The sequence below is a fragment of the Grampus griseus genome, assembly GCF_964374135.1.
Source record: "Grampus griseus genome assembly, chromosome: 14".
NCBI classification, from domain to species: domain Eukaryota; kingdom Metazoa; phylum Chordata; class Mammalia; order Artiodactyla; family Delphinidae; genus Grampus; species Grampus griseus.
Window position 1 is genome coordinate 38,337,735 of NC_139008.1, and position 25,860 is coordinate 38,363,594.

At 61.5% G+C, this 25,860-nt stretch overlaps 1 protein-coding gene across 2 annotated transcripts in view; it reads right to left on the minus strand.

Annotated features, from left to right (window-relative positions):
• Positions 1 to 25,860, minus strand: part of CACNA1H (calcium voltage-gated channel subunit alpha1 H) — a gene marked incomplete at its 5' end in the record, with an annotated part of 62,968 nt that overhangs the window by 36,650 nt on the left and 458 nt on the right. The window lies entirely within an intron of this gene.

Genomic DNA, 25,860 nt, shown 5'->3' on the forward strand with positions numbered 1-25,860 from the left:
CTGCCCACAGGAAGCCACCACAGGGTTTTAATTTGGGGAGGGGGTGGGGTCCAGAGGGATCCTGTTAGTGTCTGAGAAGTGGGGAGGGCAGGAGGGGGACCCAAGGGACCAGTGAGGAGCAGGGTGTGTGGCCTCATGGCAGTTGCAGGCAGAGTAATTTGAAGTTAGAAATAAAAGGGGCCCGTCGGCCCCCTCCCTGCCCACAGCAGCTCTGCACATGGAAGGGCCCCAGTCTTCCATGGGCAGCTCCAAGTTGCCCCCTCATCCACATCTGTGGGGACAGACGACTGCCAGTCCCCAGAGGCCACTCGTGCCCCTCGGAAGCACAGGTCTGCCTGCCTATCCTAGAACTCCCTGGACGCAGCTCACCCAGCATCGCAGCAACAGGATCCATCCAGGCCACTGTGGGGCACAGTACCCCACTCTCCTCCTGCTCCGTCCCGGGGGGCCAGGGGCCTGCCGTGGTCACGCGGGGCAGGGGTCTGGGTCAGGAGCAGACCATGAGGACCAAGGCGGGCGAGGGTCCCACCTGCGGGCTCTCCTGGCCCCTGTGCCCAGGCGGCATCCGTTGGCCTCCCCTGACTGTCCCTCTGCTCTGACCCCTGCTGCAGGGATCTGGCCTCCCCCCACCCTGGTCCCCCCACCACAGTCTGGGCCCGTGTGACTCACTAGTTCTACTCAGCCGGGTGGGGAGCGAGGAGAGTCAGCCAAACATGGAGCTGTTTGTTCTCAGCTGAAGATCGAGGTCACGCGGGGGGGACTCGGGGCTGAGCTGTCCCTGGGAGGGCAACCTCCCTGGGAAGCTGGGGGGCTGCAAGCCCACTCCCCACGGGAGCCCGCCGCCCCCCCCCCCCCCAGTGATGGGAGCTCACCGCCCCACAAGTGGCTGGCCAAGGCTGCTGGAACGTTCTTTCTCCTCCTGGACCCAAGTGTGTTCCTGAGAGCTTCTCCCTGGGCCAGCGGCCCTAAGAGGCTTCCGGAGCTGTGCCCAGAGGCTCCTCTGGAAGCCAGCTCTGACCCAGGTCTGCACGGAACCCCTCCCCCAGTCCCCTGGGCACTCGGGCCTGCAGGACGTGACCCAGGTCTCCAGCACCAGGACACTGGGTCTGAATTGCCACGTCATCCTGAGCAGCTTGGGCGCAGAGCCCCCACCCCCACCCCCACCACCTGTGAGATTTCTGAGCTAATCCGGGCAAAGCACTGTTCTCACCCTGGTGGTCCGCACCCATGTGCCACGGGAAGGGCAAGCAGGGCAACGGGACAGTGGGCAGCCCCTCGACTCCAGTCAGGTAGGGCCAGGGGGCTGGTGCAGCCCACAAAAGCCAGGCCCCAGCAAGAGTGAGCCTGTGCCCCTGTGTGTGCTGGGTGTGCGCATGTCTGTACTCTGCCTGTTCCTGCGAGCCATACACAGTCCAGGCGTGCATCCGAGCAGGACTGCATGTACACGCTCACACATCTGTACACCAAACACATAATCACGCACACACACCATCACACACATATACACATGCTCTTGCACACACACACACACACACACACACACACGTGCGCATCTTCCAGATGGTGGCCCCGAAGGCCTAGCGGTCATATTTCTCAGGGAGGAAGATCCCCACCCCCAGGACTACAGGACACCTAGGAGCAGAGCACATGCCCACAGCTCCCTAATTGCACGGGATTCTAAGGACCATGCTAATTAGGAAGAGTGCTAACATCTCTATTCAGCTCTTAATAAAGAGCTGGATTCGGGAGTTTTTCAAGGCATAATTAAGTGGAAAAGTGCCCTGTCTCCACCTCCAATCACCATGCCGGCAAGAAGCCCCTGTGTAGGCCATGGAACCTTGTGAAGACCCCGTCAGCCACTTGGTGGCAGCATGCACAAGTGCCCTGGGGGACCAGAGCCGCCGCCCCCCCCCCACCCCACCGTCAAGGAAGGTTGCTGCCTGAAAGTGAAGCCAACCCCCAGCCCCTATTCTCTCCCTCATTTCCAGCTTTCTTGATGGCGCTCCAGGTCATGGCTCTGGCGTGGCTCCTGCTGGGAGCAGCTGAAGGCTCAGGAACTGTCCCCCCAGGCTGCCTCTGTCCTGGGATCGAACGCTGGTGAGGCCTCCTTCCAGCCACACCTCCGCCCATCTTGGTCTTTCTGTGGGGGGCTCTGCACAGCCCATGGACCTTGGAAGGGAAAGGCGTGGGCAGGGGGCACAGAGCCAGGAGGGGCCAGGAGGGGCCCCTCGGGAAGATGACCGCCCCGCTGAAGGGACAGGCTTGTGGGGCCTGCTCTGGGCAGGAATTCTCCAGGCCAGAAATAACTGCCTCAGCGCCACTGCACAGCTGCCTGCGGCCGGAATTAGCGACCCCGGGGGACTGCTCACTCCTTCCATGGGAACGTGGTCTGGAGTGCCCTGCCCCCCCAGCCGGCAGGCCATCCCCAGAGAGGGGGCCCAGGGTCTGCAGAAGGCTGGCTACAGGAGGCTCCTTCCCACGGGGGAACTGGGGTGAGCGCACCTGGGGCCCCCCTGCTGGGCCCCCACAGCCCTCCTCATCCTGGCCTCCCCCTGCTCTGCCCGCCAAGCGCGGGACCCCCGGCAGCTGAGTCCCTCATGCTTCTGCACACTTGGACAGTAACGCCACAGTCTGACCCTCTGTGTTAAGACTCAGCTCACACCCGGGAAGCCTGGTGACCGTGGTGGGAACACACTCAAGTGTGGACATATATCTCTGCACACGCAGTACCTGGTCACCCCAACAGCAGGCACCCGGGCAGCTCCGCAGCAGGCGCCAACCCTGTGCCCACACCCCACGCTGGCGGCTCTCTGCAAACCCAGCTTCCCCATGAGTGTTGCCCAGCAACCGGGCACTTATTAAGGAGGAGGAAGGCCAGCCCTGGCCTGCCAGGGGCCTGCCTGCTCTCCCACAGCACCTGGTACATGCCGGGTTCACCCAGGCTCCCTGCGCTGAGGGCTGGGTCAGCCAGGGCCTGTTCTGGGGTGGGGGTGGGGTGTGGAACAGGAGAACGGCCCCTCAAGGCTGAGGTCAGGTACCCTGGAGCCCCCCCCCGCCCCACCACAGATGGGACCAGACACCTTCACCACCAGCCCCCGGGCACCTTTCCAAACTTTCTGGTGGTCAAGATTCCCCCAGGATCTTGGGTAAAAATGGATAGAGCTGGGATGCCAGGTGTCCAGCCTCAGCCCTGCCTCTGTTATTAACAGCAGTGACATTTTAAAAAGAAGACCCAAACCCTCAGAAAGTCAATTTCAAAATGAAAGTAACTGGACCTGGGCTCAGTGTCCCAGTACTGCTGTCTCCCCGCACCTCCCAAGGCCGCTGCCCCTCCAGGGCCACCGGGTGCCCCGCTGCTCCCCCTCCGCCCAGCACCTGACCATGACATTTACACACTACCGCCACCACTGGCATCCTTGGAGATCCTGCCCAAAGTTCAGGGCCGGTGGTCCCCTGCTGTGCGGGGCTGTGGGGTGGGGGTTGGACAGAACAGAGCACAGTCCTGACCATGGGTCAGAGTCACGTTTACCTCAAGTGTGAGGGTCACGTTCTGGCCCAGGTCGCGGCCACCTTCCCCGCCTGGATACCCCCATGGGCTGTTCCCTCTCACTCGAGACCCCTCTTGGCCCCGGCCCCCAGCCCTCCCTGGTGTGAGCTGAATTGTGGCCCCTCCTAATTCATACACTGCCCCCAGGACCTCAGAATGTGATTGTTATTTGCAGATGAATCTGTGAAGAAGCGATGAAGGGAAAATGAGATCATTACGGTGGGTTCTAATGCCATCTGACTGTACCTTATAAAAAGAGGAGATTGGGACACAGATACCTACTGAAGGCAGGCCACGTGAGGACAGAGGAGACGGCCCTTTACTAGCCTAGAGAGAGGCGCCTCGGGAGAAAGCAGCCCTGATCTTGGACGTCCAGCCTCCAGGACTGGGAGGAAATAAACATCTGTTGTTTGAGCTGCCCTGTCTGTGGTGCTTTGTCACAGTCACCCTGTGCAGACAAATACAGCAAGTGCCACCACATACTTGGGAGACCCTTCCTGTCCCCTGGCTGGGAGCTCCTGGGCGGGGGGGGCGGCATGGCCGTGATGCCCTGTCCCATAAGCTCCATTAGCTGGGTGAAGAGACTTGGCCTAGTGGCTTGGTGGGGGAGGCGGTTTCTGGTCGCCCAGACAGACAGCTGGACCTTGGGGACTCCCCTGTTGCAGGGGGCCCTCCCAACACTGAAGTTTTCCCAGTGGATAAACCAAGGCTCAGGGCACGTCACCTACCAGGTCACAGAGAACCCAGGCCTGGCCCAGCCCCAGGCCCGGCCCAGCCCCAGGCCCCAGTGGACACTCAACCCTGTGTCCCTCGTCCCAAGCTCTTGTGTCTGGAATCATTCCCAGACACACAGACTTGGTCCCTGCTTCCTGCTGCCTATGACTGGGGGCCACCTGCCCCACTGAAGACCCCACCCTTGGCCTCCCAGAGCAGCTGGGCCAGCAGTCTCTGGTGTGGCCCCACCCCACCCTCAGTGCCAAAGCTGCCTTCCCCTCATCCCACAGGAAGTCCCAGCACCTTGGGTCACACACACAGACAGGGCTCCCTGTGCTGCCAGAGGCAGAGGTGGCCGACCGCCGACTCTACAGGTACAGGCCCCCAGACCCAACAGAGACCCAACCCAGGCAGGCCACGCACAGCTGGGCCCTCAGAGCTTCCAGAAAAGCCACGAGCACAGGCAGGTGGGGTCTGGGGCTGTGGCGTTTCCAAAACATCAGCACGTGCTCAGCCCGGGACCCCCAGGACCCCCACACGCCGAGACAAGGGCGGGAGACATTCGGATGGGGGGCGGGATGGCACTGCAAGCTCCATCAGATGCTAATTAGAGCTGTGGGGGGGGGGCGCTCAATACCATCAGAGGGGCGGGCCCCAGCACAAACATTTCAAATGGCACAGTATTTGCGTTTAATGGGCTGAAATTCTTTAAGCTGAGAACCCAACTGAGCCATTATGTTGGCCAATTTGCAGGGAAGTGGAAAGCACCAAATGGGAGCCCACGAATGGGGCATGCCACTTGACCAGAGGGGCAGCGGCCCAGCCACAGGGACACCATCCCCTGGACAGCCAACAGGATGTCCCTGAAGCATGGTAGCCCCAGGCCAGGTGTAGACAGAGGACCCAGGGGCACAGCCCAGGCTGTGGGGGGCGGGGATGATGGGGCAATGGGGAGGACCCAGACCCTTTGTGACGCAGGCAGTGGGACACACCTGCCTGATGTGACCTCCTGGGTCCAGTCCCAGTAAGTCTGTTGCCTGCAATACCCATCTACCTTCCTGCCTTGGGAAGACTCCTATCCATCCCTCAAAACCCATGCCGAGGGCTCTTCCTCCAGGAAGTTTCCTGAACTAGCCCAAGAGCTCCTCTGCCTCACTCAATCTTCTACTGAGCAACTACTGTGTGTAGGGACTACTCCAGGTCCTTGGACCAAGTGAACAGACAGGGGCAGCCTGCCTGGAGGCAGGCAGAGGACAGTGAACAGGTGATGCATCGAGCAGCTACATGTGCCAGCAAGGCGATCCATCTGGGGGCACTCCAGCCCCAGCCCAGGCCTGGAATGGGAGTGGGTGGGGGATGACAGAGCAGCAGGGACAGGAGGGCCCGGACAGGCAGAACGGGGGCCAATGACACCAAGTCACTGAGGCAACCCCTCCTGACCACATTCCTTACCCGCCCCCCACAGCATCGGATAATGAAGAGCAAGGGTCCTGTGGGACACCCCCTCCCCACCCCACAACTGGGGCTTCATGGGGTGCGCACACACCTGCTGGGGGATGAGGGACCCTCCTGAGAGCACACCCTGCTTACCCCCCCAGTTAAGGGCAGCCCCTCGGGAGACCCCTGCACACAGCAGACTTCAAGTGGTAGGTACACCTATGCACACAGCAGGGGTAGGGCCTTACTCCCAATGGGATCACACACTCAGCAGGACCTCAAATTATAATATGCGGGGCTTGGATTTAGGCCTGTGCGCACAGTAGGAATTCACGCTCAATTGATTATGCACACAGTAGGGCCTCACATCAGGTGGGGCTGGGGACAGAAGCTATGCAGACAGTAGGACCCTTGTCCTCTGAGTCACGAACAAAGGGGAGCCTCATCAGGACATGCATGTGTGCAGACATACACGCATGGACCACACGCACAGGAGGCCCTGGTCCCGTGGCCCCACCTTCCACCACAAGCTGGAGGCCGGGCTGGTGGTGGTGACCACCTTCCACCAGCTGCCACCTGCCCAGCAGCCCCCTGAGCGCAGACCTGGGCCTGGGGAGCTCACAGCTGTGCAGCGTGCTGATTCGCCCATCCTGGCTCCCCTCCAGCCGCCCGCATCTGCATCGATCCCTTAATGACTCGATCCATTATGTTGGAGCAGAATTCTTGGAAACTGGCAGGAAAAGGAAACCAACAATGGGGTGCCTCTCCCCTCCCCCGCACAGCAGGGCTGTCCACTCTCACTGCTGCCACTGCCGCCACACATCCAGGAAGGGGCTGGTGCCCCTGCTGGGGGAGGGGGCCACAGGTGTGGGTGGGGAGGGGCCGTGGGTGCAGTGGGGGAGGGGCCTGACGTCTCATCTGCAACGCGGGGACCCCAATGGCATCCCCACCAAGAAGAGGAACTTCAGAAGGAGCCTGGAGAATCCTCCCTCAGGTGAGCACTGCTGCCCCAGGCTGGCTGTCCCTGGTGGGGCAGGGGCCCACCCCTCCATTGCTGGCGCCCCCGGGCACACGGAGCAGAGGATCGGCTGTCCCTGGTTCTTCCATCAGGCCAGGCGGTCAAGAGACCTGCAAAACCCTAAATACGGCCCTTTTCCGGATAAATTTTTACATTTCAGAAAATATAGACATTTTTCATAAAAGGAAATGCTATGTTAATAACTAATGAGTTCATTATTGTTTTAAATGAATGACTAAACAGCAATTTCTAAATCTCTTCAACTCTAAATTCCAAGAAGATAAACAGCAGGACAGAGCCCCAGTGCAGAGACTCCCTGGGGGCTTCAATTAATCACAAGGCCCTGGAGTTCGGGAACCTCTGTTTCAGGGGCTGAAGAACAGGGCAGCTGGCAACCCCAGGGTCTGGGTGCCCCACCATGCCAGTGGCTCCCACTCTCTGAAGGATGTCCCCTCCCCACCCCTGCCACCTGCAAGGCCCCCCCAGCCCCCCCCAACAGGGGGCTTCCTTCTGGGCCCACTGGGCCTGCCACCCCCAGGTCCTGGACCCACTGCCTCTCATGAATTCCCTATGGCGCGCTGCCCCTCCACAGGTCACCCCTGGGTTCCGACCCGCCCCAGGAACAAACACGCCCCAACACCCACAGGGGACAGAAGCATTTCCGGCCACACAAAGGCCCATTCCCACACCCAGTGTGGGTCAGTGGCCCTACCCCGTGCACCCCGAGGTCCCCCCTTCCTGCATCTGCCCAAGGCCTGAGCAGATCACCACAGGGCTGGCTGGGGCCCAGAGTATCCCAGATGTACCCCCGCCCGGCCATCCAGGGCTCAGCAGGCCTCTCTGCAGGGAACAAACCCCACCCTTCCCACAGGTGGACCCTCCCGGGGCAGGGACCCCCACAGCCCGCCCTGCCCCCACAAGGCTACATCTGTCTCCGTGGCTACAGGAAGCCCCAGCGGAGGACGCCGGGCGCTTTCATAATAAATCCTTTAATTAGGAAATCCCCGAGCTCCCAGCACGCAGGTCACCTGCTGCTCCCATGTCTCGGGTTCCTGCCATGAGCCGGCGCCACGTGCTGCCTGGGGGAGGTGGACCAGGCCCCACTGCAGGGACGGGGGCTTGGAGGGTGGCCTGGGGGGCCTGGCAGAGCCTGGGGTTGCAGAAGAAGCCCCGGGGGGTGTCCTTCGCACTCCAGACACTGAAGGTACGTTTCGGAGCCCCTCCCCCATTTCTGGAAGCTTCCATGAGGCCAAGGATCAGGGGTGTGAGGGTTTGGAATTTGGCAGCTGGCTCTGGATGGGGTGGACCTGGGGGCTGCGGCCAGCAGGTGGGCCGAGGGGAGGCTCGCTGCCTGGAGGGGCAGCTGTGGGGTCTGCAAAGCCTCCAGCAGGCCTGGACTGGCTCCCCCAGACCAGATGGCCTTTCCAAGAAAAGCTGTCACCAGCCCCCCAGTTTGGACCTCACCCTCATACCCCTCTATGACCTCGTGGACACCTGATGCCCCACACTGGCCCACGCAGCCCCTCAGGCCCCCAGACCCCAGGGTGACCACATGCTGCCTTCTGCAGCATGAGGGGTACACCCGGCCCAGCGCCCTCCCAGCCGTAAGTTCCCACGAGTAGTAAGCATTTCACAGGCACCCCAAGGCAAGGGGACACCACGGCGACAAAGACGAAATACAGAGGTTCACACAGGAGACAAGAGCAGGTGCTTACTGGGGTCCCCCGCCAGCAGAGGGGTCCCGGCCCGGGGCCTGCCAACCCCCTGCCCAGCCCCCTCCACAGAAGATGTGCGGGAGAGACGTCAGAAGGGGTCCAAACCCAGTCAGCATGGCAACCAGGAAGCCAGCCTGGCCTTAACCAGATTTTTAAGGCTAGTGAAAGAAATGTATTTTCTAATTAAGTGGGAGAGACGACACTGATCCTGGGGCAGTCATTAACAAGGTGGGGGGACCTGGGTGGGGGGTGATGCAGGCTTGCTTTCCCCAACCAGGTTTCCTCCTGTGCCTCCCCCCATTTCTCCAGTCCCTCTTTTACTCTTTCACAGTAAAACTCAGACGAGGCCACAGCTGAGTCTGCCTGGCCTCAGATTCCTCACAACTCCTAGAGAAAGGCCCAGAAGGCGTGGGGAGGGGGCCGTCCCTTGTGGACGGCGGGTGGTGCCCAGCTGACGGTGCAGAGACGGCCGTCTAGGAAGCCACCAGGGGACTGGCGGGGGGGGGGGGGGTCCAGAAGCCAGACCCCCACCCGTGCCCACCAGGCAGCTGGAGCACTTTGGAGGTGGGAGGCGCCTGGGAGGGGTGAGGCGGGGCACTGTCTCTTCGGCCCCGCCTCCAGAGCTCTGCAGATAAACAGTCTAAATTAGGAATTAAAACACTGCTTGCTCCCACCAGCCCGCAGGCCGGCCGTATTTCAAACGTGCAGGAAACACCCCGGCCTCCTCCTGGAGCCCTGAACTTCCCAAAGTGGTTCTGCAGGATTGGGCCACGCAGAGGGGAGCAGATCAAACACCGCACAACCCGCTCACCCCAGGCCAGGGCCAGGTTGAACTGGCAGGCACAGAGTGGGGGCTGGGACCCCAGCCCCCAGCAGAGTCATGCCACCCTGTCCGGGCCTCCTGCGAGCCCCTGAGAAGGAAGCTCGGCACACGGCAGGCATGGGGACCCCTGCAGCTGTCGATGGGGGAGAGAGAGAGAGAGTGTGTGTGTGTGTGTGTGTGTGTGTGTGTGTGTGTGTGTGTGTGTGTGTGTGTGTGTGTGTGTGTGTGTGTGTGTGTGTGTGTGTGTGTGTGTGTGTGTGTGTGTGTGTGCGCGTTGAACACCCTCCCCACTGCCCCGACCCTGGCCTTGGCGTGTGCTGGGCATAGAGGTCCACCCTCAAGCACTGCCTGGGGCCCCGTGGAGGGCAGGGCTGCACCCCCTGCCCCAAGTTCCAGGGCTCACCTCCCCCAGCTTCCTGCCCACCCGCTCCCAGGGGGACTGTTGGGGGTGGGCCTGCCTGGAACTGGGTGCAGCCCTGGGACAGAGTGCACTCCGCGGTGGAATTCCAGGCATCAGACATTCAACAGAACTTAGGGGCTAATTCCTGAATTCCAGCCGCCAGGCGTGGGGCCAGAGGCTGCCCGCTCCACTGTGGGTCAGCCTGTGGGCCAAGCGGCTGGTCCAGAGGACGCCACCTTCCTGCGGGGGTCCAGAGAGATGACGTAGGACCAAGGCCCAGGTGGGAGGAGGTGGCATGTCGGGAGCTGGGAGGGCCAAATAGCAATGAAGGGGCGGGGGGCTCCCGAGAGCCCCTCCCCCTGCACAGTGCCCCCTGCACAGCCACCATCTGGGTCTGCCCCAGGCCGGGAAGGAGATGCTTCCCTGGGGTGTCTGCTGCCACGGGGGCTACTCCAATCCCTGAACTGACACCCCCACCCAGGCCACGTGTCTGGGGAACAGTGGCCGAGAGATCTGCCTACTCTAGCAGCACGCAGAGGAAGTCCCTGGCCAGTCATGGGGGCACCTCGGGCCCGTGGCCCCCCCCTCCACCCAGCCACAAAGGGCCAGCAGACATGAGCTCGGCCACACCTCAGGGCATAGCTACTGTGAGAGTGACAGACGGCCTGGGGGGCTGACCCGCAGAACCCAGATGGCCAGAGTGGACACTGGGCATCTGACCCCAAACACTATCCAGCCTGCCTCTGCCCTGTCCCGCCTTGGGCTGGGAGGGCCTGCAGAGCCCCCTGGAGACATCCCTCCACAGGCTGTTCACCCAATGTCTCTGCTTGGACGCCCCGGCCATGAGGGAGGCAAGGCCGCCCAGCCCTCTTGCCTCTGGTCAGCACCTCCACCAACAGGTGAGATGCATTCCTTCCAGAAGGAAACCTGACATTGCCGGAGCAGTTGGACTAAGACCTCGGCGGCCACACAGAGGAATGGGGGCCCCGCACACCCTGGGCACTGCTGGGTAACGAATGAGGTGTGGATGGCTCCGTGCGGGGCTGCGGTCACTCCAGGCATTAACCTGTCTGGCTCGGGGACTCTGGAGAGCAGAGCAGGAGCACGTGGTCAGGAGGGGGCTGCTGTGTGACAAGCCCAGGGTGGCTACAAACTCCAGGGGACAACCCTCCAATCCAACAGCTGACCCTCGGCCTGTGGTGTCAGCCCAGGGAGGGGACACCCTGTGTGTGAGATGGCCTGGCAGTGAGCACAAGACACCACTCAAGCTTCGGGGTCTCACCCTCCGCCTGTCCATCCGTCCACCTGCCGCCGCTCACCGGAGGAACTGGAACAATTTCCAGACCCCACCCCACCACCCAGGACCCCATGAGGCTGTAGCCCTGTTCTCAGGGAGGGACCCCAGCCTCCTCTCCTCTCAGAACAAATGTCCCGTGGCCCCTGCCTCCCCACCACCAGGGCCCCATGGGGCTGTGGCACAGGACAAGCACAGCTCCGTGGGCCTTGTTTCAGGTCTGTGGTTCAGACCCTCACCAGCCAGGTGCTTCAGAGTGGGGTGCTGCCAGGGGCCCCAAGGCTAGCAGCAGAGGGCTAACCAAGGGGTTGTGGCTGGAGGCACCCACGAGGGTTGGGAACCACTTGTCGGCAGGGTGTGGGGGAAGCTCCCCTCTGAAAGAGCTCTGCCTCGTGCCCCAGGGGGGCTGCCTGGGTCTCAGAAAGACCAGAGAACCCTAGAGATGAAGGGAGGGCCCAGCCAGTGCCTGGGGGCCTCTGCGGAGGGGCTATGGGCAGAGTGGCCTCCCCTGGAAATTCCTATGTTGAAGCCTAGCCCGCAGGACCTCAGAATGTGGCTGTATTTGGAGCAGGGGTCTTTAGAGAGATAAAGTAAAACGAGGTCAATGGGGACTTCTCTGGTGACGCAGTGGTTAAGAATCCGCCTGCCAATGCAGGTGACACAGGTTCGAGCCCTGGTCCAGGAAGATCCCACATGCCGCGGAGCAACTAAGCCTGTGCACCACAACTACTGAGCCTGCACTCTAGAGCCTGCGAGCCACAGCTACTAAGCCTGCGTGCCACAGCTACTGAAGCCCGTGTGCTTAGAGCCCATGCTCCACAACGAGAGAAACCACTGCAGTTAGAAGCCCGCTCGCCGCAACTAGAGAAAGCCCGTGCGCAGCAACGAAGGCCCAACGCAGCCAAAAATAAAATAAATTTCTTAAAAAAAAGAAAAAAAAAAAAAGAGGTCACTGGGCTGGACCCTAATCCAGACCATGTCCTTGTAAGAAAAGATCAGGACCGACACGCACACAAGGTCACCATGTGAGGATACAGGGAGAAGACAGCTACAGGCCAAGGAGACAGGCCTCAGGAGGAACCAGCCCTGCCCACGCCCTGCTCTCAACGTCCAGAAACATGTTTGTGTGGTTTAAGCCGCATGGCCACCTGAGCAGGCTAATTCAGAAGGCATGGCTCAGGGTGTCCCAAACGCCCTGGAACAAGGCAGCTCCAGACTAAGGGTGTGAGGGAGGGTGTGCTCAGCAGTTCACGGGCTTTGGTGCCCCCAGCAGACCCCTGAGCTGGCATCGGAGGGGCTCTCAGGGTAATCGGGGTCCACAGACATGCTGGGCATCACCCTGACTGGGACCCTGTTCTTACCCCACTGCTATCAGGGCTCTGTGGAGACCACCTCCTCCGGGAAGCCCTCCCCACCTGCAGCTATAGGGGGTGACCAGGGAAAGGGCCACCTGCCTCCTAGCCAGCACTCACTTGGGCAGTTGCAAGGTGCCCAACAGCCACGGGAGAGAGACCCCAAACCCCAAGTCCAATAGCCTCCCCACCCAGGTCGGTGGGGGGGCCCACAGTACATCCCAGCATGGCTGACCCTGTCCTAGATCCGGGCCCCCAGGGAGACAGAAGGACCACTGAGAGTGGGATCCATGCACTTCCCATCCCCGCGCCAGCACCTGCCACACAGTAGTGCCTCAAATACTCAAGCAGGAGAAACAAAACAGGAAGGTCTTTGATGCCCACTGCAGACACCCACTGCGTGCAGTCCTGGGCATCAGGCTGGCATCCGAGCAGATCAGACCATGTGGACTGAGTGGGCTGAGGGTGTGGACGGTCACTGAGGGATCCTTCCCATCACATGACAGGGTGGACTCCACCTTCACCTCCCACCACACACCCCAGGCTTCTGGTCCATCGCTCGGGTACAGGAGCCCATGCTCCTGCTAGGATGTCCTCCCTTCACCAGGCCTGGGGCAGACAGAGGCATGGGTACTGGCCCTGGGGCCCCAGGCTGCCTGGGAATGACGCAGCTCCCAGCCATGAGCACTCCACCCGCTGGTCTCCCTGGCATTCAATGAGCACCTACTGGTGCCAGCCCCCGGGCACCGGACACATGCTGGACCAAGCAAAGATCCGACCCTCCATGGCTTCTAACAAAACGCCAAACACCACGGGCTCTGGCGCCTCCATTACAATTCTGAGTCTGGGGAACCCTAGGGATGGCCCTTGTTAGGAGGTAGGACGGTGGGCAGCAGGGACACCCTGCAGACTGGTGTCCAAGGCGCTGGGTGGGTGGGCCAAGGGGTCTCTAATCCTGGAGCAGCCCTCAATGTGCTAAATCGCTTTATGTAACTCAGGCCAAGCCAGTAAACCAGGAGCCCAGCTGGGGATTAGTGACAGGCGTTGCCACGGCAACCTGATTAGTCGGAAACATGTCGTCTTTGGGAGCGCGGCTTGGGCCTCGAGCTGCTCTGCAGAGGTAAAAGGAAACCCCAGAGATTCATTAGCAACAGGTTCCCATGGCAACCGCGCCAAGCTCATTAATAATTTTTTTTTATTCCTGGTGTGGGTGTTGAAATTCTCTAGAGGGCTGTTGGAGGGACGGATGCCGGGCAAACACACACCAGCTACTCCCACCCACAGCCTGGCACCACCCGACCCAGGGCTTGGCGCCACCCCACCCGTGTGCCCGCCTGTGCGCCAGGATGTGCAGTGACTGGCAAGCCACGTGGTTCCGATGGCCCTGCCTGGAAGGTCCATCGAAGGGAGATCCAGATCAGAAAGGCTGCTCAACCCAGGAGGCCACCAAGACCCCTCTTCTGCCCGCCTCCCAGGGGGACACCCCAGGAGCATCTTCAGGAGGTCAGGCGGGGGAGTCCTGCTCACTTGTGGGCTCAGACACGGGCTGGGTGTGGTGTCCGGTGCCCAAAGGCTGCCTTCTTGGGGACTACCGTGAAGGTTGCTGCAGACCCACTGGCTCAGAGACCCAAGTCCAGGGCGCAAAGGGGTAGGAAGTAGGCAATGTTTCAGAAAATGCTTTGGCATCTCAAGCAATCTGATGTGGTTCTGCATAACCGGGCAATTCCGCTCCTGGGTACATGCCCAACAGAACTTGGACACGACCGCTCACAGCAGCCCCACTCACAGCAGCTGAAAGGTGCAAAGAGCCACATCCACCGACGGGTGAATAGGAACACAACGTCCCACCACATCAGCCCTAAAAGAAGTGACGCACCATCGCACTACAGCCTGGATGAGTCCTGAGGACACACACTCAGTGAAGGACGCCAGACACACAAGGTCACTTATATGAGATTCCATTTCTGTGAAACATCCAGAGCAGGCACATCCAGAGACAGAATGCAGGCCAGTGGGTGCCAGGGGCTGAGGGAGGGGGTTGACTGCTGATGGGGACGGGGTCTCCTTTTGGGGTGATGAAAAAGTTCCCAAATTGACTGTAGTGATAGTTGCACAACTCTGACTATAACAAAGACCACTGAACGAAGCACTTTATGTGTGTACATCTCAACAAAACTAAAAGAAAGCAGGCGCCTGCGTCAGCCTGCCTTGAGCTCCGAATCCTGGGGGCCATGCAGGGATCCACTCTGACCCTTAGTTTCCTCATCTGTAGACAGAACTCAGGTGCTGAAGTTCCCCCGCCCAGGGCTGAGACAGAGTAAAGGGCCCCCCACAGCAAGTGCGGTGAGCCTCTTCACCACTGTTCCTCTGCCCCAAGGTCAGAGGTGAGCAGGTGCCTGACCCAAAGGCCCCTTCCATCTGCTGCATGCAGAAACGTGACCCAGAGCCCAGCATGGCCTTCCAGGGCGAGGGACATCCTGGGAAGGACCTGGCCACCCCATCCTGGCCACACTGAATGGCCTGCCCACCCCGAGTCCTGGTGACACCTGAGTGAGAAAACACACAAATGCAGGGAATCCCTATCACTCAGTCCAGGTTGCTCGGTTTGAATCGGGGGATGGGACACATGGCCTGGTGGCATCTGCAGGACGGCCGAGGAGTGGTCGCAGCATAGGAAGGTGACAATGGGTGACGAGGGGCCCCAAGGCTTGTTCTGGGCCCCTCACACCCGACGAGGGTGAGGGAAGCAAAAACGTGGCCAGTCACTCACTTGGGAGCCACAGCGAGGAAGGGGCAGGTCAAGCTCCGAACCTCAGGAAGGAAGAGAAACCCCAGGAGGCAGGGTGCGGTGCAGACGCCCCCGGGTCCTGGAGCCAGGCTGGGGGTGGCGAGAATACTCTCAGGAGGAGCCCAGCTATCCCAGACACACCCCTTCTCTCTGCCCCAGTGCCCAGGCGACCCCTCCCCAACACCGATGCCCAAGAGTCTGCTGGACTGTGACCAGCGCTGAACGGAGCAGGGGAGGGGAGGTTGAGGCCAGACCCCCTTCCCCGAGGGCACCTGCTTCTGCCCGCAGGTCCCTGAGCTGGTTCTGCCCTCCCGTCCTGTTCCAGCGACCCAGATTTCAATGGCAGGTTTTTTAATGGCTCTGGAACAGCAAGGAAAGAATGCCAGGAAGCCCGGCTTCTAAAACGTAAACCCGCGGCCCAGGGATGTGCTTCGTGTGCTTTGCCCAGGTCCACTGGATGGCCGATCCTAACACTGCTTCTAGCTTCTAGAACATTCCTCAGGACAGTGGTGCCCACCCGCTGCCCCTGCCTCCAAGCACTCACAGTACTGCGCTCTGCGAATGGGGGGCTAGGCGGGGTCCTTCCCAGGAACCCCGTGTCTCCACATCTGGCCAGCCTCCTTCCCCCTCAGTCCCACCCCAGATGGCCCGCCCACCTGCTGCTAGCTCTGTCTCCCGCCCCCCCGGGGGCCCACCCTGCACCCCCTGCCCCCTCCACGGTCTGCACCCCTGTGTGGGGCATCCTTCACGTCCTGGAACCCCCACCGAACCACATGACCCTGAGACCAGCGCCTGGAGGGTGCTCCCACAGACCCGGAGCACCGAGCCCGTCATGCCCGAGGCACAGCGCACGCTGGCCAATGAGGCCGGTCACGGGAACGCAGCAGGCCCGTTCCGCGGCCAGAGCCGGGAGGCTGCCCTGCCAGCAGGACCCGGGACATGTCCTCGTCCATCTCGACGAGGCGCTAATGCAGGCTGACTCATCAAACTGCGGCCGCCTGGCGGCTACTTGAAAGACAAAGGGACGCACGGGTTGAGCTACATGGCACGCACCTGGCTGGGAGAGGCCATCGCCACCCTTGTACTTTCCTGCAGGCTCGCTCCTGGCCCTGTGGCAGGCGGGGCCAAGGCTTCAGAAAGCAGTGGGCACAGGTCAGAGGCTCCGTGGACCCTCCCGGCTTCCCCCTTCTCAGGAGAGCACCCGAGGCGCTCCTAGGTCCCGAAACTCTGTCCACATCAGCTGCCCCCCACACCTGTCTCCTTGCCTCTACGCCACGTCCCTGACCCCCACCACCCTTCAGACAGGCACCCCCGGGTCCACCCCCACTGCTCACACCCACCCGCCTCAGCCTGCATGCCCCAGTCCTGGCAGACCATCCCCCAGGCCCGCCGTAGTCGGCCTCAGCCCTAGCAAGGCCTGGGTCTCATCTGTCTGCGTGTCCACTGCCTCCCCACCCCCACCACCTCCGCAGCCAAGCACAGCCCCAGAGCCTTGAATAGGCCAGAGCGGGTACCCAGCTGGGAATCTGGCCCATCGCCTGCTGTCCATCCCTGCTGCACCCTGCAGGATGCCCTGGGCCCAGCCGAGGGTCTCAGATCAGAGCCAGGTGAGGCTGGACACCAGGGACTCCCTCTATAGCTGCTGCACTCGAACTACCCCCAGGAGCAGCAGGAAAGCCCCCAAAAGCCCCCAACAGCATAGGGTTATTGGCTGAGTGAGGGTCCCAGACTCCTGCAGGGACAGGATGTCAGCCTCCATCCGGCAGAAAAGACCTGAAGGCCCACATCGTGAATGGACACCTCCTCAGGGAAACCCTGCAGCAGGGCAACCCCTCAGGAACCCCAGAGACACACCGCTGGAGGTCTGACCAAATGACCAATTTCACAGTTGGTTTTCCCTCTCCTCAGGAGGCCCTTTTCCTCGTGGAGAGGCAGACCCGGGATGGCTGACATGGTTTATCCCACCAGCCTGTCCCCATCTCCTGCCTCTTCCTCTGGGGGTACAGCAGGGAGCAAGCCCGGGTGTGCAGCCCAGGTGTGTGAGCTAGGGAGGTGCCCCCGAAACAAAGCACCACAGACCGGGGGACCTTACACTACAGGAATTCTTCCTGTCACGGTCCAGAGGCCAGGAGTCCGAGATGAGGGTATCAGCAGGCTGATCCTTCTGTGGGCTGAGAGGGGGAATCCATCCAGGCCTCTCCCGGCCTCTGGTGGCTTCAGGAGCCCTGGGCTTCCTGGGCGTGTGGCTACCTCACCCAGCATCCACCTCCTCCTTCACGCGGCTTCTCCTTGCGTCCGTGTCAGCTCCTCTTAGGAGGAAACCATCATCAGCTTGAGAGCCACCGCAGCCCAATCTGACCTCATACTAACTTGACTGCAGCTGCAAAGACCCCACCTCCACGTGAGGTCACATTCTGAGGTTTGGGTGGACACGAATTGGGCACACTCCAGCCAGTGCACTAGCCTACATGTGCCAGTTTGTGAGGACGATGGGCACATGCACAGCCACACCCTGGATGCTGCACCCCCATCCCTGACACTCTGTCCACCCTAAATGCCCACCCTGCCTGCTCCGGCTGCTCCCGGCCCCCCATGCCCACTGCCCTGGCTGCTCTCCTGGGGCCTGCAATGATGCCCCAGCATAGGGCAGGGGGCCCCAATGCTGCCACCCTCACGTCTGTTTTTCTCCGTCCCCTTCAGGGGCTCCCCAAGGCCAGAAAGGACCTGATCCCACCCCACCCCCAGGCCAGCACCGAGGGCAGAGCCCGGGGTGTGCACACAGCTCCAGAGGCCTGGGCCACTCCACACGGGGCTCAGGGGACGTGGGTGTCCTGACCCACTGACAGGTGGGAACCTCCTTATGGTCACAGGAACCACTGAGATCAAGGCCAAGACAGGCAGCGTCTGGCCCCAGACCTCCAGGGGTGCCCAGCTGGGGCTCAGAGGTCACCCTACAGGCGCCAAGTGGGAGACCCGGGCCTGGCACCTGAGAACCTGAGGGGGAAGCTCCGTCCATAGGCACTGCCCAAAAGCCGTCGGTGGCCAGAGGAGGCCCAGAGGAGTCCACGAAAGCCCCTCCCCCAAGGAGCCCAGGCCCACCAGCCCAGCTCCTTGGGCATCCTCCTCCCACAGGAGAGAGAGGCGCTCAGGCCACGGTCCAGCAGATGGTCCCCAGCTGCCTGACCTCCCCCTGGGCAGGTGTGGATGGGGGTGCCCAGCTGGCACTGACTGCCACAAACAACCACAATTAGAGGCATCGAGGGGCACAGGCCTGCCCCTCAAATCAGAAAACCAAGGTCCAGGAGGCAACTCCGTCCACCAAGGCCCCTCAGCTTTGGGGTGGTGGCCCTAGTGGCCCCAGCACTTAGGTACAATGGGACCCCAGCCTCTGACACCCTGACAGGGCCCAGAGCCCACCGCTGCTTTGCTGCATCAGGCTTCAGGGACACAAATTCAGCCCACCTCAGAAGCTCTACCACCTTCTGGAAAATCCCCCAGCCTCTCCCTCCCTCCATTAATGCATCCGACTCTGCACACCCTCTGTGTGGGCTGGGGCTGGGGGACCCTGGGCCACTCTCAGACCTGGGGAGGGGGCTGTGTCCCTATCAGGCCTCCGGAGCCTCTGCTGCAAGACCCTCTCACCAGCCCGGCTAAACTGGACTAGGCCCTTCACCCCTCAAACCAGGGTGCCCAGCAAACCCTGCTCTGTCAGTGATGAAAAGAAAGAGGTGACATGAGGGAGAAACCAAGGCACGTGAGGGGCCACCACCCAGGCTGAGGGAGGGGCCACAAGACCCTCTTCCTGTGACCAGGAGACCCCAGTAATCCCAAAGGTCCCGGCCTAACCTCCTGGCGGGGGGAGGGTGGTCACTGACCTCAGGGGCCTTGCTCCCTGAAGAGGCGTCAGGGTGCCCCCACCACAGTCCTCAGGCCAGCGAGGGCCCGAAACATGACCACTCCCAGCCGGGGGCTCCGCCAAGTGCAGGTGGGGAGCAGAGAGGCCACTGCAGCCCAGAAAAGGGGCACTGTCCCCGCTGCACCAGTGCCCTGACCTCACCTGGAGGCCAGCTGCACAGGGGCACTGGCAGAGCCCAGAACAGGGAGAGGACAGTGTGACCAAGTAGGCCGGCCGCCGCCTGCCAGGTCTCTTGGCACCAGTGCCAGGTCGGGCTTTGCCCAGTTCCAGGCAGTGGATGCGGCCTGTGCCCACCCAAGAAGACTGGCCTGTTCCCCAGGTTCAAGCAGGTCAGGGGGCTGTTGGCCTCCTCCCCGTACTGCCAGCCTGCACGCCAGCCCTGAGCATCACCGCCTGCCTGGCCCACCTCGCCCAGACGTGAGCATCTCACTAACATCAGCTCCCTACGTGCCTGAGAGGTTCAGGCAACTGTGCTGGACGCCGAGGCTGAGGCCTGGCCGGGGCCCCATGCAGGAAGGAGAGCTGACCCCAGACACGGCTGGGGACACACCTGCACCGGTTGAGACACAGTGGGGGCAGGGGGCCAGTTTCACCCAGGCAGCCCCTGTGGAGGGGGTTCTGGGTCCTCTCTGCCAGATCTGCGCCCAACTTTGGCAAAGAGAGAAGCTATGGGTGAGACTGAGGTGGGGGCTGCTCTGGGACATGGCCTTGGTTCTTGTCAGCATCCCATTTAGGAAGAGGGGTACTCCCGAAACCCCTGAAGTCTGCACGCATCCAAGAGCTGCTCAGGGTCATGGAGAGGCAGGATGCTCACACCACGATGCCCCCTGATGGCAACGTCCACAGAGATGGCAACGTCCCCACCGCATGCTCTAATTGAGCACATCCATCAACTGTCCACACTAATCAGAGCTCAGGGCTCTTCCAGCACTGCCGACACCCTGCTCCTCCCAGCAGCAGAGGCGAAAGCATCCCAGAAGCTGGGGACACTGGGGTCCTCCCACATGTCTGCTGGGCCAAACGGAGTAGCACAGCCTTGCCTCCCCTGGAGGAGGAGGAGTGTGTGTGTGTGTGTGTGTGTGTGTGTGTGTGTGTGTGTGTGTGTGTGTGTGTGTGTGTGTGTGTGTGTGTTGGGTGTTTGGTGGGGCCCTCCTTAACAAAATGACAACGAGCCGCTACTCACTATGTGAAGACAACGCAGCCAAGCAGCCCCCATCTGTCATCCGCGGCGGGCGCAAAGCTCTGGCTCTGGGGACGGTGCCCGAACTCGCTGCCAACTTGCAAGGGCTGGGCTGCTTCTCTCCAAGACCGGTCCTCCCCAGGCGCTCCCCCATCTCCCCCCCGGGGAGCCGGGCCCTAAATCACTCCTGCGGCTGCCAGGATGGGTGCCTGAGGCCCACGTGACTCAGAGGTGTTCCCAGTTCTGTCAAAGCTAACCGTTGAGGGGAGGAGAAAGCAACTGGTCTTTTGTGTCACTGAGTTAAATACCCACTTGCAAGAAGGAGAGAAAAGAAAATATTCCTAACTCAGCCGCAACAGCTGCCACCCCTTCCCAGGCGGTCTCTGTGCGGGCGGAGGCGGGGACGCATGTGCAACACTCATATAAAAGAAGGTAACGTGTTTCCCGCCCGACCTTGACTGCTGGGGCCAATGTCTAGACTCTGCAGCCAGAGACGGGCTGCTTGGACTCATCCCTCCAATGTTTGAAAGGCTGGCCCATCCCCCACATTCCTTCACATCCTGACCCTGGAACCAGGAGGGAGCAGCTGCCTCTGCCTGTCTGCCGCTGGAAGGCGCGGGGAGCACCCAGACCACCTCTGAGCGCTCCACTGTGCCAGGGAAGGTGCCCGCAGCCTCCCGCAGTCAGGACAGAGTTTGGGTGGTCAGAATGTGACACCCACTGCATCCATGAGGTTCCTTTGAAGGGGTGGCACTGGCCATGTCCTCACCTCAGGCCTCTGCCCCTGAGGTGCCCTCCACCTGCCCTCTCCTGACTTCTCCCCAAACCTGGTCCCAACACAGCCCCTCCCTCACGAGCCCCAACCCCAGGTGGAGGCAGACCCACTCCCTGAGCCTCCAGGCCAGCCCATCACCTGCCCACCATGCTCACAGGCCTTTCCTGGTCTCCCTCCCCACGACCCACCCTACCCTTCCTCCCCCTCACCTCACACACACCCCCCACCTGCTCCAGCTGCAGGGACACATTCTAGCCACCTCAGGGCCTTTGCATGTGCCATTCCTCTGCCTGGGACACCCCTGCTCCACGTCCACCCGCCTCCAGCTCTCCTCCCTCCACAGACCCCTGTGTCCATCAAGCAGAGTCTCCCTGACTCCCAGCCCCCAACAGCCTCCATGTGGCCCACCCAACCCACCCACCCAAGTACCCCCACCACAATCAGGATAGCCTTGCCGGGCACACGGTGGAAGCTGGCCGAGTCCCAGCGTGGGCCTGCTGGGAGAACCTGGTGGGCCCAGCACAGATCTCAGGACAGGAGAGGCTTGTATAGTGAGGCCACCCCACAGCGAGTGTTTGCAGGAGCCCCCACCCCGCTCTGCTCCGCTCTCCCCACCCCCACAACATTCCCAGGGTCCAGCTGGGCAGCAGATGTGGGGGTGGGGGCCACACTCGGCCTCACCATGCCACACACACAGGGCACTTAATCAGCACTTACGGGCCTCTGCCTACTAATCAGGCCACCAGTAAGCTGGAGGGACACCAACTGTCTGCCCAGATCAGGGCTCTGTGGATACCTGGTGGGGAATGGCTAGAAGTCCAGGCCGCTGGGGAGGAGGTGCAGGGGGCTCAGCCAGGACGCTTCCTGGGCAGTCTAATGACACTGAACGTGACATGGACACAGCCAGGGCCCTCCCGGGCAGACAATTCCCAGCTCACACGAATTCCCCCTTCTACACCCTCCTGCCCCAAGGCCTTCCTGTTACTTCTCATATCCACCCAAACAGCCCAACCCAGCCTCACCTCCTCCAGGAAGCCTTCCTGAACACATAAGCCAAGAGGATGACACATCACAGCCCTGCTCCAAACTCAGGGTCCAATGGGAGCTCAGGCCCATGTCCAGGGACCACAGAAGCAGCCACCCCAGGGACGGGGCTCCCCCCACCCCACCTCCTGCAGGTGCTCAGAGATCTGCCACTCCACTGTTGCCCTCCCCAGTTGTCAGGAAAATGTCCCTCCCCAGGAAGCTCCCCTACTATGGACTCCTATCTCCACTGCTGGGGGTGTCTCTACTTCCACTCCCCTCCCCACCCCAGGGCACAACATAGGCCCTCGGAGCATGGGGCGGGGGCAGATCCAGAGACACATGGACACACAGACACACGTACTGCAACCCCTTTCCTTTCCAGTCAGAGGAAGTTGGGGCGGCCTCATCCATCCCAGAGCCCTGGGGAGCCCAGAGCCCCTTCAGACATGTGAGCCCGGCCGGCCTAGGGCCGCGAGGCTCCCAGTCTGGGGACCGCGGCCCGGGAACTCCAGGTCCAGAGAAACAAACACACACTAGCGTCAAGGTGAGGGGCCCAGGAACAGGTACTGGGGGGGGGGGGGTGTGTGGGCTCAGAGGAGGGAGTGCCCCCGGGCCTGTGCCCACACAGTGCTCAGGGGTCATGGCCACAGGGTCAGGAGGCTGAGAAGGACACAAGACCGTCTGCTCATGTCCAGTCTGTGGAGCCAGAGGAGGCTGTGGGGGGCAGGTGAGGGCAGATGGTGGCCCACCCTTTTCCACATCAATGCCCTGTGTGTCCTCGCTGAGGCACCCATGCCCGCCAGGAGCCCAGGTGCAGGCAGCAACCACAGAGCGAGCGGCATGACAGTTTGGGGCATTGATTTTTACAAAATGCCTTCAAGGACCTGGATGCATCAGTCTCACCTCCCTGCCGGGTAGGGCCCAGCCAGATACTCAAACTCCAGCGTCGGGCCAGGCTCACCCAGCTCTGTCCTCCAGCAGCCGTGTGACCTTGTCATGTCCTTTGTCTTCTCTGAACCCTATGCTCAGGGCATTCGGTGCCCATTCCCTGGGACACACCTCCTGGAGGTGTCCACCATCCCCAAGCCCCAAAGTGCCTCCTTGGCCACCTCCTAGTCCCTACGCACCCCAACGGGGCCACAGCCAGCCCCTGTGGCTCACGTGGCAACCGCGGCAGGGCCCCCTTCCCAGCCGGCACCCCTGGGAGGCCCCTCCTGGCCTGGGTGCTGGGACATGGCAGCTGCATCACAGGCAGCGCCAAGTCAGGAACCCCAGGGGAGCCCGGGCAGAACACAACCCAGCCTCTCGGGCTACAACACATAGATCCCACCCACCTTCCTCTATAAATAAACCTGTGTAGGAGAAACAGCACTCGCCCCAAAAGTTCTAACACAATTATGTTTTCAAAAAGCAAACTAAATCATTATTGATAGGTGCTATCCTTGGAAGCTCCTCTACAGTGGATCGGGTATCCCTTAAGGCAACGACAGAACACATGTGTTCATTTGTGTGTGGGGCCGTCCACGCGGGGGTTCCGGAAAGTCCGAGACTTAAGTAAGGCCTCTTCCTGTGTTCCAACTGCCTATCTCATCCCTGTTCAGGGCTGGGCTCAGCGGACCAGCTGGGACTCTGCCAGCGTCCAGGGAGCGAGGAGTTGCTTTACGGAGTGTGGGTTCCCAGAGCAAACCCAATTATCCCATTTCCCTCTCTGAGTTTACCCTCCACAGCAGTAAAGCCTCCAGGAAAGGATGGTGGGCGCCGCCAACACGACATCCACCTGCAGGGCAGGAGACCAAGGCCAAGGCGCACACCCTCGGCCCCAGGACAGACAACAGGCAGTCCCTAGAAAACCACAGGCCGCCCTCTAAGCTCCTGCCTCTCTCAAGGCCACCACTCCCGACTCCCAAGAATCTGAAGCGCTCTGGAAAGCCTTGCTGAGGCCCACGGGCTTCCCCGAGGGGGCCAGTCCCCACCTGTCCAGGCGGGCTGGCTTATTTTAGGCTCTCCCTGCGGCCGAGGCACCCCAGCACCAGGGCCTGGCATCTGCTGTGGGTCAGCAGCCGTCCCCACACGCTGGGGGCTTGACAAGCCCACCCCACTCAACAGATGCAGCATTTCCACGGCCAGTCCAGGGTAAAATGATCCTGGGACCTGAGCTCCTCCACACCCCTGCCAGTCAGAAGGGGTGCTCTTCCCTGGCTGAGAGCTCTCCTCCTGCTCTAAGCACCCTCCTGCTCCTGGAGTCATGAGAAGCCCAGGGACAGGGACACTGGCCCAGCCAGTCCCATCCCCCCTCCCTGGGCCTCATCCCACATGCATGTGGCATCCCCCCACCACCCCTGCACTAAGTAACACAAACAACCTTGTTAGATGTCCTGAAGGACATAGCCCGCCAGGAACATCCAGAACACAGGGTCAGGCTGGAAGACTCCCTGGGCCGAGAGGGGACAGAGCAGCCAGACCAGGGGCTGTCAGGAAAGAGAAAGTGCAGGCCCACTGGGATCCCTCCCTATCTGGTCTCTGCGTATGCTTGGAAAAGACAGACACGCAGAAAGGGCAGCCTCAGGTCCCAGGGCCTTAGGTCACCCACCCCATCCCCTACCACCTCACCCAGCCAGGCCACCTTCCTGCCAAAATGAGGTGGCCTGGAAATGGCCAGGGTTCTAGAGGGAAGACTAGCCTACAGCCACCCTGCAAACTCAGCTGCTCCGGGGGAGGGGGGGCTGCCAAGCCCACCGAGGGGCTGCGGGACAAAGGCAGGCAGTGGAGCCTGCTGCCACACTGTGGCGGCCCCGGGGCCATCACCCTCTACCCAGGCCACAACGACTCCCTTCACAACCAGGGGGCTAACCTGACTCAGCCCACGTTTGAATTTCAGAAAAGAAAAAAAGACACGGTTTATTACTTTCCTGATACAAATTCCTCTTCGTGTGTGATGTTTGTACAGTTAGACACACACGATAGGAAAAATATATACACGCATCGCTCATTCTGCCTGTCTCCTCCACACCAGACAAGGGAAGTTCACGTGCAAGGTCTTGCCCCTGTCAGCCTCCTCTCCTCAGCACCCCCACCGTGCTGTCATCCAATCCCTCCAGGCCAGGGGGAGGGAATGCCTGGCGCCCACAGCCCAGCCACCTGGCAACGAGCTCCACAGGCCAGTGGGAGAACCAACTGGGACACAGGGCCTGCTGACAGTCCCCAAAGGCCACCTGCTGGGGGCCACCAGACTGCTACCTGCGTCCCAGAAATGCCCCCTACTCGACCCACCTCTGATCTGGAACCTTCTCTGAAAGTCTGTGTCCATCTCACCAAGAGCAAAAAGGGGGAGCCCCTTCCGGCTAGGGAAGCACGGAGAGAAGCGACACCAGTGTGCCCGAGTGTGGTGCCAACTGCCTCCCTGCCCCCCACCCCCCAGCTGCGCATGACTTAAATCAACCCCAACACCGAGTTCAGCCTGAAAAGGCGAGTTCACAACCAACGTCACTGCCTCTCTCCACGGAAAAGGACCAGCGAGAGCGCACCGCTTCCCGGCCCCCTAGGGTCTCCTAGGCTCTTCGAAGCGCAAGGAACAGGATGAAAACTTTGCTCTCTTATTGAGGTCCCGCCGGCCTCCTCCTCCACGCTAGGATCCTGCCTCAGGCTAGACGTTGTGTAAACCCAGACGAGAGAATTCCCTTCCTGACGAGCACCCATGGGGGCGCACGGAGTTCCGCCCACCCCTCCCTGCCGATCCCTCTCCACTCCAAGCCCGCGGTGGCCTCGCCTCTTCTCTTCCACCCTCTCCGTCCCGAGCTGGCTGTGAAGAGGGAACACCCCATTCGTATCAAGAGAGTCACCCCTGCCGCCCCGCAAAGCGCGGCCCGGGGCCGCCT